Below are 15,020 nucleotides of genomic sequence, written 5' to 3'. Positions count from 1 at the left end.
GTACGTTTTCTGCCAATTTTGGTGTAATTCCGTCCAGGGGCTCGGGCTGAAGACGTGTCTAAAGGTCCTAAGAGAATTAACATAGGAAACACAACTTTTTTTGCCCCACCTTTTTCTCGGCTCCTGCTTCATGGATCACCCCGAAACTTTCTGTGCGTAACAAGAATCACCGCAACACTTTTTTGGGAAAAATTTGTGAAGATTAGTCAAATGGCGCCAAAGTTATTGGCAAGTCAAAAAACTATTTTCCTATGGAAACATGGGCCTAACTATAACTACCTAGTGGCGATGGAAAAATATTCCATCCATGGTAAAAATTGTCCTAACTATAACTACCTTGTGGTGACCACTACTGGGTAATATATGTATATGTATATGTATGACCAGTGAAAATGCTGGAAAGTGAGCATTTTCAATGTATCTCCATGAAAATCAATGTGATGCTTCTACACTGTATATTAAGGCTTAGTATGATACTTCCCTTGGCCAGATGTATAGAAAGGTTTCTGTGTACCTGGAGAGTAACCTTTCAAGAAACTTTCCAGCCATGGGGCCAGATTAGACAGTAGGCAGACAGCGAGCCAGAGTTGAATTTATTTGGACTCCCTTCCCAAAGATCTCTTTAGTGCTTCCTACTTCCATATGCATTTTAACATATGTGACAAAGGTCAGCTGACAAGCTGCAATTCCATCCACCCTGGGTTGTTCAAACCTCACCCCCTCATGCTCACTCACTCCTGTCCTTCAATCATCTCTACAACAGTCACATTTACTTCCCCCCCTCAGTCACTCACAAATCCAGCCCCTCTGTCACACTTACCTCCTGCTCCTCAGTCACTCAAATGGCTGGAATATTTTGGGAAGGGGTGGAAACAACACAGGCCAAACAACAAAGAGAAAAAAAAGCCCATTGCCATTTAAAAACTCACATTTTGAGTCCTGTGCTGGCTTCAGACGGAGAGTGCAAGTCTCGTGTGGCTGCTGAAGGATTCTGGCTGGAGCACCTCTGATGCGGAAGCGGGGTCCCAACTTGATGGTGCTGTTAGGGCTGGTGAAGGGTCATGTAGGTTGGTTCCACTCCAAGCCCCTTTCGCTTTTTGGCTGCTGCTTGATTCTGCTGCAGTCTACACAGTTACTTTAAAAGGGCAGAGTAGGGCCAAGGTAGAAAGAGAAGGGAAATCCAGAGAGAAAATGTCTCTCTTTAAAGGACTTCCCTTCCCGCTACAGTGCTCACCTAAGTGGCGTCACACCAGTGCATATGCTCAACCCAGACACTAACCAAAAACTGGGACATTTCTTTGCTCAACCCAGAACCTACTAAAAACTGGGATATTTCTTTAATTTGGGGAAAAGTGTCAGGACACTGCTCCAAAAACCGGGACCATCTTGGCAAATCTGGGACATCTGGTCACCTCATGTAGAAATACTTGTGTTTCCTCAGGTCCTAATTTACAATTGTTATAGTGCAGTGAGTTATGAATCTGTTTTGAGGAGCTGCATGCAAACTGCAAGAACCTAATTGCTTTTTTCCTCATTCTTTTATCTTCATTCTAAGGTTGCTAAAAAGGGTTCCTTATGGTAGTGTTAACAACACATTAGTACAGAAAGCCCCAACATCTGTGTTCTAAATTCTGACTGGACCCTTAGGTGACCAAGTTGGTTGGTGAATTCCAGTGGTGCAAAGCAGTGCTTAGTTTGAAGCAGTGGTTGCAGATGGGGCCCACCGGCACTTACATTAAAGGACCAGCACGTATTTATCCTCCTCAGATCTTGACCCAGAGCAAAACAGAGAAAACCACAAGGGGGAAAGAAGGAGGTAAACTGTGTTGAAGGGAAAAAGTAGGGATGAAAAAGAACATGGAGAGTGAGATAAAGGGTTAAGAAGTGTCTGGTGGGGGATTAAGGTTTAAAGAGGCAGGAGGTAAAGTTGAGACTGCACAGTCCTGGTATATGTCATGCCAACATTCAGTAGAGCCTGTTGGACCTGGCTTTTTTGCAGGATCATCCCCAAACTTTTTGCCTCCTTCCTCCTTTTTATTCTGACCAGTTTTTGTTGGAATTAGGACTCTAGGCACTTTACCACTGCTAACCAGTCCTAATGTGCATAAACTCTCTATGTAAATTGTGTTGGTGATTGGTTTAATCATGATAGGCATTCTGCGACTCCCGAAGTTCCAAAGTGCTGTGTCACTGACGTCCATGACACCTGACTCTGCCACGGAGCCTTTGGCCTTGTGGCATGGCCACAAAACCCATGAGGTCGCCTCACCGCATCTTGATTGCTGGAATTCGACCCCACAAGAAGTGTAGGGAACCGATGCTTCGCACTGACACCACCTCATCTCTACAGCTCCTCACCAAGGACCCCACGCCTCGGACCGATGCTTCTGCTCCTCTGCTCCACAGCACCGGAACTGACACCGCACCAGATCCAGCGATGCCTCTATCCCCAATTACATGCGCTGGCTTGTTTCCTCATTTTCACAAGGTAGTGTGCCTGGAGGTCCATGCGACTCCGTGACTGGCGCCATCGATGTCGGATTGTTGGGAATGACTCTGTTACAACACCGTGATATCACCAATTTGAAGCTTCTAAGCACTAGATTGAAGTTTAATCTTTGAAAATTCATAACTTTGCTTGTGTATGTTTGATTTTTGTTGTTTTGGTCTTGTTTGATTTAGATAAATATTGGCTACTTTTCTAAACTTTTGTTGTGTCATGTTTGTTGCATTTTCACTGTGTTACTGTGTCTTGGTACTATTACTTTACACATTGCCTCTGCGATTAGCTTGACAGCTTGTGCCAAGCTACCAAGGTGGTGAGCAGGGGTTATCCTAGGTTTAAATCTCCCTTACCCTCACTAGAGTAAGGGTCCCTGCTTGGAAGGAGTGCATACTTACTGCCAACCAGAGACCCCATTTCCAACAGTACCAGCCTTGGGTTTTTGAGGAAGCATTTGGGCCCCAGCACTTTTTCTTTTACAAATTAAGCACTGCAAGCCTCAAGAAGCCAGGAGAGATTACCATGGAAGAAGTTTTTATGACACAGTGGAAAGAGGTTAGTGAAGACTATGGCCCCCCTCCCTAATGGAACACAGTTAAAAATAATGATATACATACAAAAATGTTTCGGGTGGTTGAGATTGTGCTATCTATGTTCACCCCAAAACGGAGAAAAATCTGGGATTTTTGGGGTTACCTTCAATATTTAAAACAAATAATGTCCTGCCATTTCAGAGTGCAGAGTTCCAAAGCTACTTCAGGTCCCTGAACATCTACCACTGAAAAGTCACCCCTGTTGGCCTCAGTCCAATGGAGTGGTGGAACGCACAATGCTCACCATCAACAAAGTATCAGGATATGCTTTCAACAAGGTGAGGATGTATATCTTGCAAGTTACTCCTTTTTTGGTGTACTACAATACATCCCACTAAACTGCACGCCACACACCACTGACCTTAATTTTTGGCAGGGCCCTGGCCAACAAAATTCTGGTGTTCCCCACCTGGTTGCTGACCTCACCAAACCCAGTCCAGCACCAATAAAGTCAGAGGGGAAACAACGAGGCAGCCACCAAAGCAAGGGCGTTCTGCCCGGGACATTGGCAGCAGCTTCATCAAGATTTTGTTTATATGCTTTTTGAGAGGGCTAGGAGGTTGGTGGGTGCAAGGACATAAATGCCTCTCCTACAGTGAATTATTTAACTTGTCAGGCCTGTGAATGAAGGCGGATATAAGGAGACATTTCACAGATAAAAAGATGCAGAACTTCTATGTGATATGGCGCAGGCTGGGTCACGAAGCAAACCAGGGGGGTGCTGTAATAAAACGCCTCCTGAAAGGGTGTGGCCAAGAAGGGGAAGGTGCCAAGCCTGCGAAAGTAATTTGCTGATGTGGTTTAAACCTACCAAAGAGGAGCAGCATCAGCACGAGGCAATGGTATCAAAAGGGGGCAAGGCGCCGCCTGAAACAAATTGACCCCTTCATTTTTTCGCCACCCCTACCACCATAAATGGGTTCTCCTTGGTGGCTGTGGCTGGGTTGACAGTCCCACCTCTCATTCAGTTACCCTCCTTTTTAAGGGCTGGCATGAACCTATGGCAGGGCCAGGCAGCGGCGGGTGGGACCTTAGGGCAACCAGCAAGCGGTGCACAGGCACAGGGCCCAGAGGGGCCAGCGGGGAGACAAACAAAAGCAAAGGGGACACTGCCCCCTAACAGGCACGTGAATCTGGCAACTGGGCAAGGGAGGGAAAACAGGGAAAGGGTCAGAGACACAGAGCAACATCTCCAAGTAGCAGCGCCTCACAAAATGAGACTAACCCCAATAAGGTGTGGACGGGTGGGACAGGAGCTGGCAAGCCAGTGAACGAATATATTAGGCCCTGCCATGGCCCCCTCCACAAGCTGACAATGAGGGAGATAGGTCTGGCCAGCTTTATACCATTAGCAGTGAAGGAAAGGATGTGGCACAATGAGTTCATTTGCATTTTCTCACTCTAAGAGGTGCAGCAGCTGGGTTTAGACCTGACTATGCATGATAATAAAGAGGAAGAAAGGAGGGACAAGTGCAGACCTGGAGTAGAAAGATCCATAGATACCTGACTGAGAGAATTTAGCACCTTGGCATGTGTGTTTGTGGATTCCCAGAGAGCGCAGTAGCACTGTTCCTACATCAACAGAAAGTGCACGAAGCTCAACTAAAATAACAGGGGGCTGCATGGCTGCACTTTGACGAAGAGTTTAGGAAAAAATGGTGACATAGCCAGTTATTGAACGGGATCATCAGGATGTAGACGGCTTCACCATACATATGGTGTCAGGAAGGGAAGGAGTGAACACAAGGAAGCATAGCTTTCGCATTACTGGTGGAAAGGAAAGCTTGCTGGTTTCCGTCAAGGCGGCAAGTAAAGAATCCAACTAGGAGAGGCACTAGGAAAAAGTCAGAACACAACATGTTGGAAGTATGAGAAAGATTAATGCAAATGGGGAGGTCTGCAGATTTAAACAAATTTGCAGCACCGTCCGGGGTGCCCACCCAGTGGTGGACTACAAGACAGCAACAGGAGAGTCCAAGGCTAGTGGTAGTAAAAAATAGCAAGGTAATTCAAGATCAGGGTGGGTGTATTCGGGAACCTGCAACACCCTTGCCAACCCCAATACATATGGTCTTGATCACACAGTTCTTGATCAGGTACCCCAAACAAGTGGAAGGCCAGATGTTAACGGAGGATTATAGGGCTGGCTTCATCATACCTTAACAGGGCAGTCAATCTCCTCACACTTGTCAGAATCTGAAATCAGTCAGGGTCATGGCAAAGATGTGGAAGGCCAACACCTGGGGCTTCGTGAGACAAGGGATCATCAGCCTCAGGACTCTGGGGTACTATGCAGATGATGGCATTCACTTGACAGGAGTAGGCATGGATATGTTTTTGCTCAATATACCGGGTGCCTTAGAACAACTAGTTTTCTCCTTAGAGCAGCAAAGGGGGAGCTGCCTGCAGTTGGTAAACCACAGTCAGTACTGTGGAGCAAAGCACAAAAGCCAGACAGAAAATAAGCAGCCTGAGAAGGAGAGCAGCTCTGACAGTGTCCCTGGGATGCCTCACGGCAGGGGCACGGAGTGCTGGCAAGGACAAAAAGGGGGTCAGCATTGGGCGGGGAAGGTGTTTGCAGCTCGGTCAAGGACTGAGGCCCACCATGTAGAGGTTGGTAGCAAGAGTAGCCTAGCTGCAGTTAGGAGCTAGACACCTGCCGCAGAGGCCAATGATCAAGGCTGACAACAACACTTTCAACAATCAGGCAGGATAAATGCTGATAAATGGGCAGTTGCATAATGGAAAGTATGTATAACCACAAGCTGTGATGTTTTTACAAACCATGTATGTTGACTGTAATAAACTGCAGCCATGTTAACTTCTAACAATGTCTACCCTGATGATTTAGGGGACGGGGAAGAGTGAAAGAACGAGTTACCTGCCAGGAGAACGATGATGGTAAGTGCATGTCTAGGAGGGGTTATACACAAAGGCCCACATTATGACCCTGGCGGTGAGTGATAAAGTGGCGGTAATACTGCCAACAGGCTGGCGGTAATTACCACCAAATTATGACCATAGGGGTGATAACTCCCATAGACAGCCAATGTACCACACCAACTGGCAGGCCGGAAATAACACTCAACAATTGTACGTGAAACAGATATGTACAAATGTACACAAAGGGCCTCTGCCCAGTCCAATGTACTAAGGGCCCACATGGCCACAGGGCACAGTACGAGGCCCAACTCGAATCCTGACTTAATCCGGATAGAACTCTGCAGGAGCATCAGTTTGCAAGTGTGCAGGCATCTCAGGGGGATGGGGGTGGGTTGCACCTCAGCTGAATATGGGGAAAAGTCCACTGGTTCTGGAGGGGGCTCAATGACCAGTTCTCTGTCCTGGGGAGTGCAAGGCCACAGTCTCTCTAGTGGGTGACTTTCCCACTGGTTCTGGAGGGGGCTCCATGCCCAGTTCTCTGTCCTGGGGAGTGCAAGGCCACAGTCTCTCTAGTGGGTGACTTTTCCACTGGTTCTGGAGGGTGCTCCATGCCCAGTTCTCTCTACTGGGAAGTGAAAGCCACAGTCTCTCTAGTGAGTGACTTTCCCACTGGTTCTGGAGGGTGCTCCATGCCCAGTTCTCTGTCCTGGGTAGTCCAATGCCACAGTCTCTCTACTGAGTGACTTTCCTACTGCTTCTGGAGGGGCCCCTCATACAGCTGCCCCTGGAGTGTGGCCTACATGGCTTCTACTTGTGGCGAGGGCTACAATGTGGTGGCAGATGGAGGTGCCTCCTGGGCAGCCTCTGCTGGTGGCGAGGGCTGAACTGTGATGGCAGGTGAGGTGTCTCCTGGGAAGCCTCTGCTAGTGGTGAGGGCTGAACAGTGATGGCAGGTGAGGTGTCTCCTGGGCAGCCTCTGCTGGTGGTGAGGGATGCACTTCCTCAGCTGGCGGTAGAGGCCCTGTGACCACTTGTGGTGGTGGAGGTGTCACCCTGACAGCCTCCGCTGGAGTCGAGGAGTTCTTCCCCTTCATGGCATGAGGCATGGCAGGTTGTACGTGTTCCTTAGCCTTCGTGGCGGGAGTTTAGGGCTTCTTCCCCTTCAAAGCAGGATGTGCAGGCTCCTTCCCCTTCATGGTAGGAGGTGTGGGATCCTTCCCACTTCTTGGCTGGTGGAGTGGGATTCTTCACTGACTTGCCACCACGACTAGCTGGTGCCACCACTGTCCAGGTGGACTGTTTGGTTGAGGTGTTGGGCTGGGTCTTTGGGACCCTGCTCTTATGGGCAGGACAGGGAAGGAGGGAAGAGGTCAAGTTGGGCAAGGAAAGGCTTCTTAGGGTTGTTGGGGCGGGAGGAGGGAGGATGGATGGGAGTGGAGGTTGAGGGAGTAGTTGTAGGAGGTGTTTCCCTGCTGGATTTGGGTGCAGGTGCGTGGGCAGTATGCTGATCTGAGGTAGATGGCTGATGGGTATGTGAGTGCTTGCATTTGTGTCCTTTAGGAGGGGGGGACAGACAGGGTGGGAAAGGACACAGGCGAAGCGTTCATTGATGTTGTGGAGTTGTCTGCTAGTGAGGTGTGTGTGCTGCTTGGTGAGGTGATGCTGGTGGTGGATGTTGATGCAGTGCATGCAGGTGTGAATGTGGACGTGACTGGGAAGAAGGTGGAGGAGGAGAAGGAGGGGGAGACAGTGGAGGCAGTGGATATGGTTGTGTCTGCAACTGTCTGGTGTTTGCATGAGTGCCTGTGGGATGAAGTGTGGTGCCTGTGTTTGCCTGTGACACTCTTGGGTGTTGTCTTGTGTACATGAGCGTCTGTGTGTGTGCATGGGATGGGTTGGGGTTGAGGAGACTGGGACTGGGAAGTGGTAGTTGGAGGGGGTATGGTAAACACAGGGACAATGGCTGCCATCAGAGAGGAGGCCAGCCCCTGTATCGATCTCTGTTGGCCCGCCAGTCCACTGTGGATGCCCTCCAGGAATGCATTGCATTGCTGCATCTGGGATGTCAGCCCCTGGATGGAAATCACAATGGGTGACAGCCTTACAGAGATGGATCTCAGGAGGTCAATAGCCTCCTCACTCAGGGCAGCAGGGTTCACTGGGGCAGGGCCTTAGGTTTCTGAGCCAAAGGAGATGCCCACCCTCCTGGGTGAGTGGGCACGGACAACTAGCTGAGGGGCTACTGGGAGGGCGGTGCTTGCACGGGGGTGGTGGCTGTACCTGCAACTGGGGTGGTCACAGAGGTGTCTGCCACCACCAGGGGGCCACCGTCGGAGGAGGTATCTGAGTCTGTTTTGTCACCTGCTGTCTCCGCTGTGGTGCTCCCCTCGCCCTCCGTCCCACAGTTTCCCTCTGCGTCAGTGGACTCTGCCTCTAGGGTCCTGTGGGAAGTAGTTCCCTCTGTCGCTGGTGCCCCTGCTCCTCTGCCAGATGATGCTAATACACACATGGACAGGATGACAGAAGAAAAAAAGGGGGGAGGGAGAAAAAGGAAACACTGGGTCAAATACTGCACCAACACCACAGTTGGCATACACAGCACAGCCGCATACAGGGATCAGGCTTGAGCACTATGCATTGCACTGCCAGTGATTTGGCTAGATGCCATGGCAAGATGAGGGTCACCCCTCCTGGGACCCACAAAGCCCTGATTGAAATGGTATGCTAACAAGCTAGGTTACCTGCATTTGCCATACACCCATTACCCTAGATTTGACTCATGCTGCAATGTCTGGCCTGGCCTTAGCGGCACCCACTAACTCATATCCACCACCCGGACCCCACCCCACCTGCAATGTTTTTTAATAATGGTCATTGTACTCACCCCCTTGTGGCTGCTGTGATTCCCTCAAGCACCCATCAAGATCTGGTTAGGCCACCGCCAGTATGAGGGCCATCAGGGGGGTCAGGTTCCAACAGGCACCCCTTCTTCGTTGGCAAGCCATCCCGAGGTGGGCATCCGCTGTCTTCCGTGCCCAGTGTCTCAGGTCCTCCCACGGTTTCCGACAGTGGGTGCTCTGCCTGCCATAGACCCCCAGGGTCAACACATCCTTGGCGATGGCACGCCAGAATCCCTTCTTTTGATGGGCGCTGACCTGCAGAGGTAATAAAGGCAGGATAACACCATTAACCATACAATCCAGCCTGTCACACATATGGCCCACCAATCCTGATTTCATCACCACTGGCACACACATCACCCGGCGCACACCATATACACCAACACAAGACATCCCCCGATTACAAAATGCTTGCACACACATCTCCATGCATCCTTCCCACATGCATTGTGCCCAAGGTGTACTCACCTGTTGGTCTGGAGGCCCATACAGCAGTCCACACTGGCGTAGGACCCCATCCACCAGTCACTCCAACTCCTCCGAAGTGAAGGCAGGGGCCCTTTCCCAGGTCACATGGGCCATGTTAGGTTCCAGACACAGGTCACAGCAGTACATGCAGTGTAGGTGCTCTCCTGTTGAAGGTCAGGAAACAAGTGAGGAACCAGATAGAAAATGGCGGTCACGTCTGCAGTGGTGTACACCGTCACCACTGGCGCAGGTCCTCATTGGCCACTGTACTCCATAGAGCCCCATATTATCCAATGAGGAACTGCATGGCAGTGCAAGACCGCCTTCCTCCACAACTCCCAATGTCAGCGGAATTACCTCACTTCCACCTGTCCCTACATACAGGACAGGCGATCTCCATTTCATGGGGGAGGACAACGGTAATACATACATTAACTGCGTCACAGCCTAGATTAGCACATACCTCGCCATTCCCACTGTCCCATAACATAAATGCACTATGTACACTACAGTTGTGGTTTCATTGTTCAGATTGTGACAGCCTACTCACTCTTGTGTCCCTTAGATACCTACCAAGTACAGACCCCTTGTGGACTTGGCTACACTGGAGGACAGGCACATTATACTCACGTATAGATTGGGCAGGACCACAATAACTGAGCTGTGTGCCCAATTGGAGCCAGACCTGATATCTGCTATCGGTCATCCCATGGGGATCCCCCTCTTGTGCAAGTGCTATCAGTGCTCCATTTCCAGGCAACAGGTACTTTACAAGTTACAGTGGGCTTGGCAGCAAGAATGTCACAGCCAATGTTCTCAGTCGTGCTTGCAAGACTCTTGTCCTGCTAAAACATATGTGCAGCTAAATTTGTTTCCCCCAGGTGGAAGATTTGGCCTCTGTGAAGGCCGGATTCTATGCAATGGGGCAGACCCCCAATATTATTGGGGCGATTGATAGTACACATATAGTGTTTGTCCCCACCCCGCCAGAATGAACAGGTGTTCAGGAATCGTAAGAGTTTCCACTCACTGAATGTGCAAATGGATTGCCAGGCGGACCAGTACATCTCCCACGTCAATGCTAAGTATCCTGGGTTGGTGCATGATGCCTTTGTTCCGAGGAATAGCCGCATCCCAAATGTGATGGCCCAACTACAGAGGCACAGGGTGTGGATAATAGGTGAGCCTTGGTCCCCATCAACTGTATGTTAGTGGAATGGGATGCTGATGGAGGAAGGTCCAGGGTATTGTTCCAGTCTGTTTGTAGCACAGGTCCAGTGTCCAAGGGGCCATAGGATGGGGAGCAAAGGCAGTTCCAAGTGGACAAGGTGACAGGGTGGGACACAAGGGGGACAATCAGGTGAGTCTCATTTCCTGGTGGTGGTCTTGGCAAGTGTCTCTGGCTTCTGTCTTGGTCACAGGGAACGTTTTCGGGGTGGTTCACCTTCTGCAGGGGGAGGGGTGCTTGTGGCCTGTGGGTCCTCTGGCCGGGCCTCCTGCCAACTCACTGCAGCGGAGGTGGAGGGCTGGTCAATGGACTGGCTAGTGGTGGGGGCCCGCTGCTGTGCTGTTGCCTCCCTCATGATGTTCGCCATGTCTGCCAGCACCCCTGCTATGGAGATCAGGATGGTGTTAATGGCCTGCAAGTACTTCCTGATTCCCTGATACTGTCCCTCCTGCAGCCGCCTGTTCTCCTGCATGTTGCCATGGATCTGGCCCATCATGTCCTGGGAATGTCGGTAGACTTCCAGGATCTCGGAGAGTGCTTCTGGAGAGTCGGTTCCCTGGTCCTGTCCTCCCCCTGGAACACAGCTGTCCTCCCAGTGTCCCTGTTGGCATGTGCCTGTGTCCCCTGAACGGTGTGCCCACTGCCACTGACTCCAGGTCCCTGATTGTCTTGGGGGCGAGGTGTGGCCTGGGGTCCCTGTACAAGTGGGCACACTGCTGATTGAAGTGTCCTGGGGACAGAGGTGTGGGTACGCTGGGTGGGTGTTCTGGTGTTGGATACTGATGGGGGAGGCTCTGTGGTGGACTGTGAGTAAGCTTGGATGACCGGCTGTCCATTGGTCCATGATGGGTCAGGTTGTTGGACCAGACCCTGAAGTCCAGAGTTACTGTCATCACTGGGGACATCTTCTGTTGGGGGACTGGTTTGTCGTGGCACCTCCTCTCTACTGAGATTGGCTGGGGCACCTGTTGGGATGATAGTGATGTTTTATGCTTCATGTCTGTGACATATTGTACATCCCTAAATTTCCCTCTATCGTTGCTGTTGCCCTGCCACCTTTCGGTTGTGTATGGTGATGCATTGTGGGATTGTTAGTTCCCCTATGCTGTGCATGCTTTGGTGATGGGCTGGGAGGGGTGTCCATGCATTGGTATGGCATGCAGTGCTTGGCATTGTGGTTTGTCAGATGTGTAGGTGGAGTGTGTGGGATGAAGTGGACTGATGGGACTGAGGGCGAGAGTGTGAGATGGCATGCATGTATGGGGGTGATAAGTAGTAAATGTTGACATTCTAGTTTCCAGTGTTCTGGCTACTCCAGCAAGTCCCTCAGGATGCAGTAATGCCAAGAGTTGCTCCTCCCATGCTGTGACCTGTGGGGGAGGAGGTGGGGGTCCACTACCAGTCATCTGTATGGCAAGCTGATGCCTTGCTGCCACAGAACATACCGTCCCCCGTAGATCATTCCACCTCTTCCTGATGTCATCCCTTTTTCTTGGTACTGTCCCATGGCGTTCACCCTGCCACAATTCTCTGCCATAGCTCCATCTTCCTGGCAATGGATATCTGCTGTACCTGTGCTCCAAACAGCTGTGGCTCTACCATGACAATTTCCATGGCCTTTAACTCCTCATCGGTGAAACAGGGTGCCTCAGTGGGGACAAAGGTGTTGTGTGGGGTGTGTTGGTGAGAGTGTGTTGAGTAATGTGGTGGGGTGTGTGAGTTGGGGTGTGTGAGGGATGAATGGGCGTAATTGGTGTGTAATTGGTGTGTGTGTCTAGTTGTCTCTGTGCTATTCGTGCCAATTTCATGGCAGTAATTGTTGTTTGTAAAGGGTTGTGGGTCTTGTGGGTGTGTGTTTTATATAGTGCTCTGGATGGGTGGGTGTGGTGTGTGTATGAGTGTCAGGTGTGTGTTTTTCGTATTGGCCAATGTAGTGTTGTTTTGTTTGTGGGTGTCCATTCTAAGCGTGGCAATATGTACCACCAATGGTTTACTGCCGTTGAATGTCCGCCGTGGTGATTCGTGGGTCATAATGTGGTGGGTGTTGTTTTGTTGGCATAACGGTATGGGTGTTGGGACCACCACTTTATCACTGACCTTTGGGCTGATGGATTTGTGTATGTGGCTGTATTCTGTCGGATTGGTGTGTGTGTGTGTGTGTCATAATATGGTGAATGGATATTCGCCACTGTGGCGGTATGTTGCCATCCGTCACCGCCGCAGTATGCAGGATTTACCGCCAACGTCATAATGAGGGCCAAAATGTCTTAATAATGGGCGAATCCATGGTATCAGTGACAAGCATTGTCTGTCAGCTTGTTTGTGTGCATATGTTTTGGGGGTAGAACAGGTTGTCCCAGGGACTGCAACAGGGGTTGAGAGCAGGACCAACTGCAGTTCACAAGCTTTGGCAAACCCAGGGGCTGGGCACCTGTGGTGGGCTAGGCATAGGTACTGACCACTAAACAGGCACTGCTGCCTCCTCTCACTGCACAAGGCAGGACACAACGTGTGTTGGGCTCCTCATTCATTTTGGCATACGGATTCGCCGAAGGCAAGGCCTGGTAGACCATCCCTGCTGTGAATCTATGTTAGGGTCCTTAAGCCAGAACTATACATAATTTTACTCTAACCTTTTTTTTATTTTACAGTCAATTTATGGGGCCATGTATCCAATACGCCACATGCAGGCATCTCCCGCTGCACATGGGGCCTTTGGCTGTGGTCAGGTAATACTGCATCCCCCCTGCATGCATCCACCCACCACATGTGACTGATTGTCAAGTGCAGTTTTAGAGCACTTTTTTATTGTTTCAGAAGTTTTTTAAACTGTGCCCTTATATCCATTTACGTAGTACACCATGTTGGGTAATAGCAGCTGCAACAGAATGTTTTTTTCTGTTGTGGCCAGCCAATCAGAGCACAGAGAATTCACAAATCCAGAGAGGATTTGCAAATCTGCAGTGCATTACAGGAGAAAAAGCTCCCTCATCCAAAGATGACTTTATTTTTTTCATTTGATTTGCGAATCTGCTGTGAATTCACAAATCTGCAGAGAATCCAAGAATTAGCGGTTCAGATATCTCGCAATCAATCAACCAAGGATTTGCAAAGCACAGCTAATCACCCATAGGATCTATAAAATGCAACCTCTTGTTGCTGACACAGTTACATTATATAAATACTAATTTCTTGAAAACAACTGAATGGATGTACCCCAAGTCTAATACATACACCTCTTTGAGAAAAGTTCTACTTACATGCCAATTTTGATGTAATTACTTTCAGCCATTTTTTTCTGTATTGAGGAGCAAAGAATCTTATGAGAGTTAAAATACGAAATGTTACTTTTGGGAATGGACACTTTGTTATGGTTCCATGAAACTTTCCATGGCTAAAGCAAAGTGAATTATTTTTGGAAAGTTTCATACACATTTGTGGAACTGCACCAAAGTACTTCAGAAAACCATGAATGCATTTTCAGTGGAAATTCTGACATAACCATTGCTATAGACATACTATCTATACCTATATGTTTGTGTGTGCACGTAAGACATTTGTTGATGAGCAATTAAAATCACTGGAAATAAAACAATAGCAATCAGTCCACTTCTATTTAAAAGCAAATGTTGGGCATCAATACACTCATTGTCGTGTCTCAACTGTGGGGCTGCCCTATTTTACAGAAAATGAAAACATTTTCATCAGATCACTGAAGCAGGATATTTACTACACAAGGTTTAAACGAATGTGAAAATATCTTTTGTATGCTCCTTATCGTATATATAAATAGGTTTCAGGTAGCCACCGTACATCACATAAAATAAAAACAGATTAATCAGACCCACAGAAAATTAGTTAGTCCATATATGTATTTATATATTCATATGTATACATATATTTATATTTACAGGAATGTTACACACACTATAACTCATTTGCTGAGGTTGCTTTGTGGAACTAGTTATAGTTTCTTCAGAGAAGTATAACGATAACTGATGGTTTTGTGTATGTAAAATGTGAACCTAACTATAAAATCCCTTTAACTTTGTGTTTTTTGTCTGAATTTCTGTATTTTTTAAAAGCAGAGTGATACTTCATTACCATACATTAATCCAACCACCAGTGCACATGGCTAACCCCCCGCATGCAGCCAACCCCACACAAGTGGGTGGGTGTATTTTATTTTTTACTGGGCTTCAAATCTGCGGATCTACCTAAAACTTACACTCGGGAGCATGCTGAGCGCTGCATTGGATCCACAGATCCCCTTGTGGGTGAGAAAGAAAATGTGAGCTATTTCTTGGCTATACTGGATCCCTCACAGACCCCTCCATCTGTCCTATGTGGTCAGGGTACCTCTATCCTGACCCCTTAAGCAGGTTTTCATTTATTTTTTTTCTCCCCGGGCCCAGCTGATAAACAAAATGATGGCTGCAACTTTT

This window comes from Pleurodeles waltl, chromosome 12 (genome assembly GCF_031143425.1).
Source record: "Pleurodeles waltl isolate 20211129_DDA chromosome 12, aPleWal1.hap1.20221129, whole genome shotgun sequence".
NCBI lineage: Eukaryota > Metazoa > Chordata > Amphibia > Caudata > Salamandridae > Pleurodeles > Pleurodeles waltl.
Note: the sequence above shows the minus strand (reverse complement) of the source record.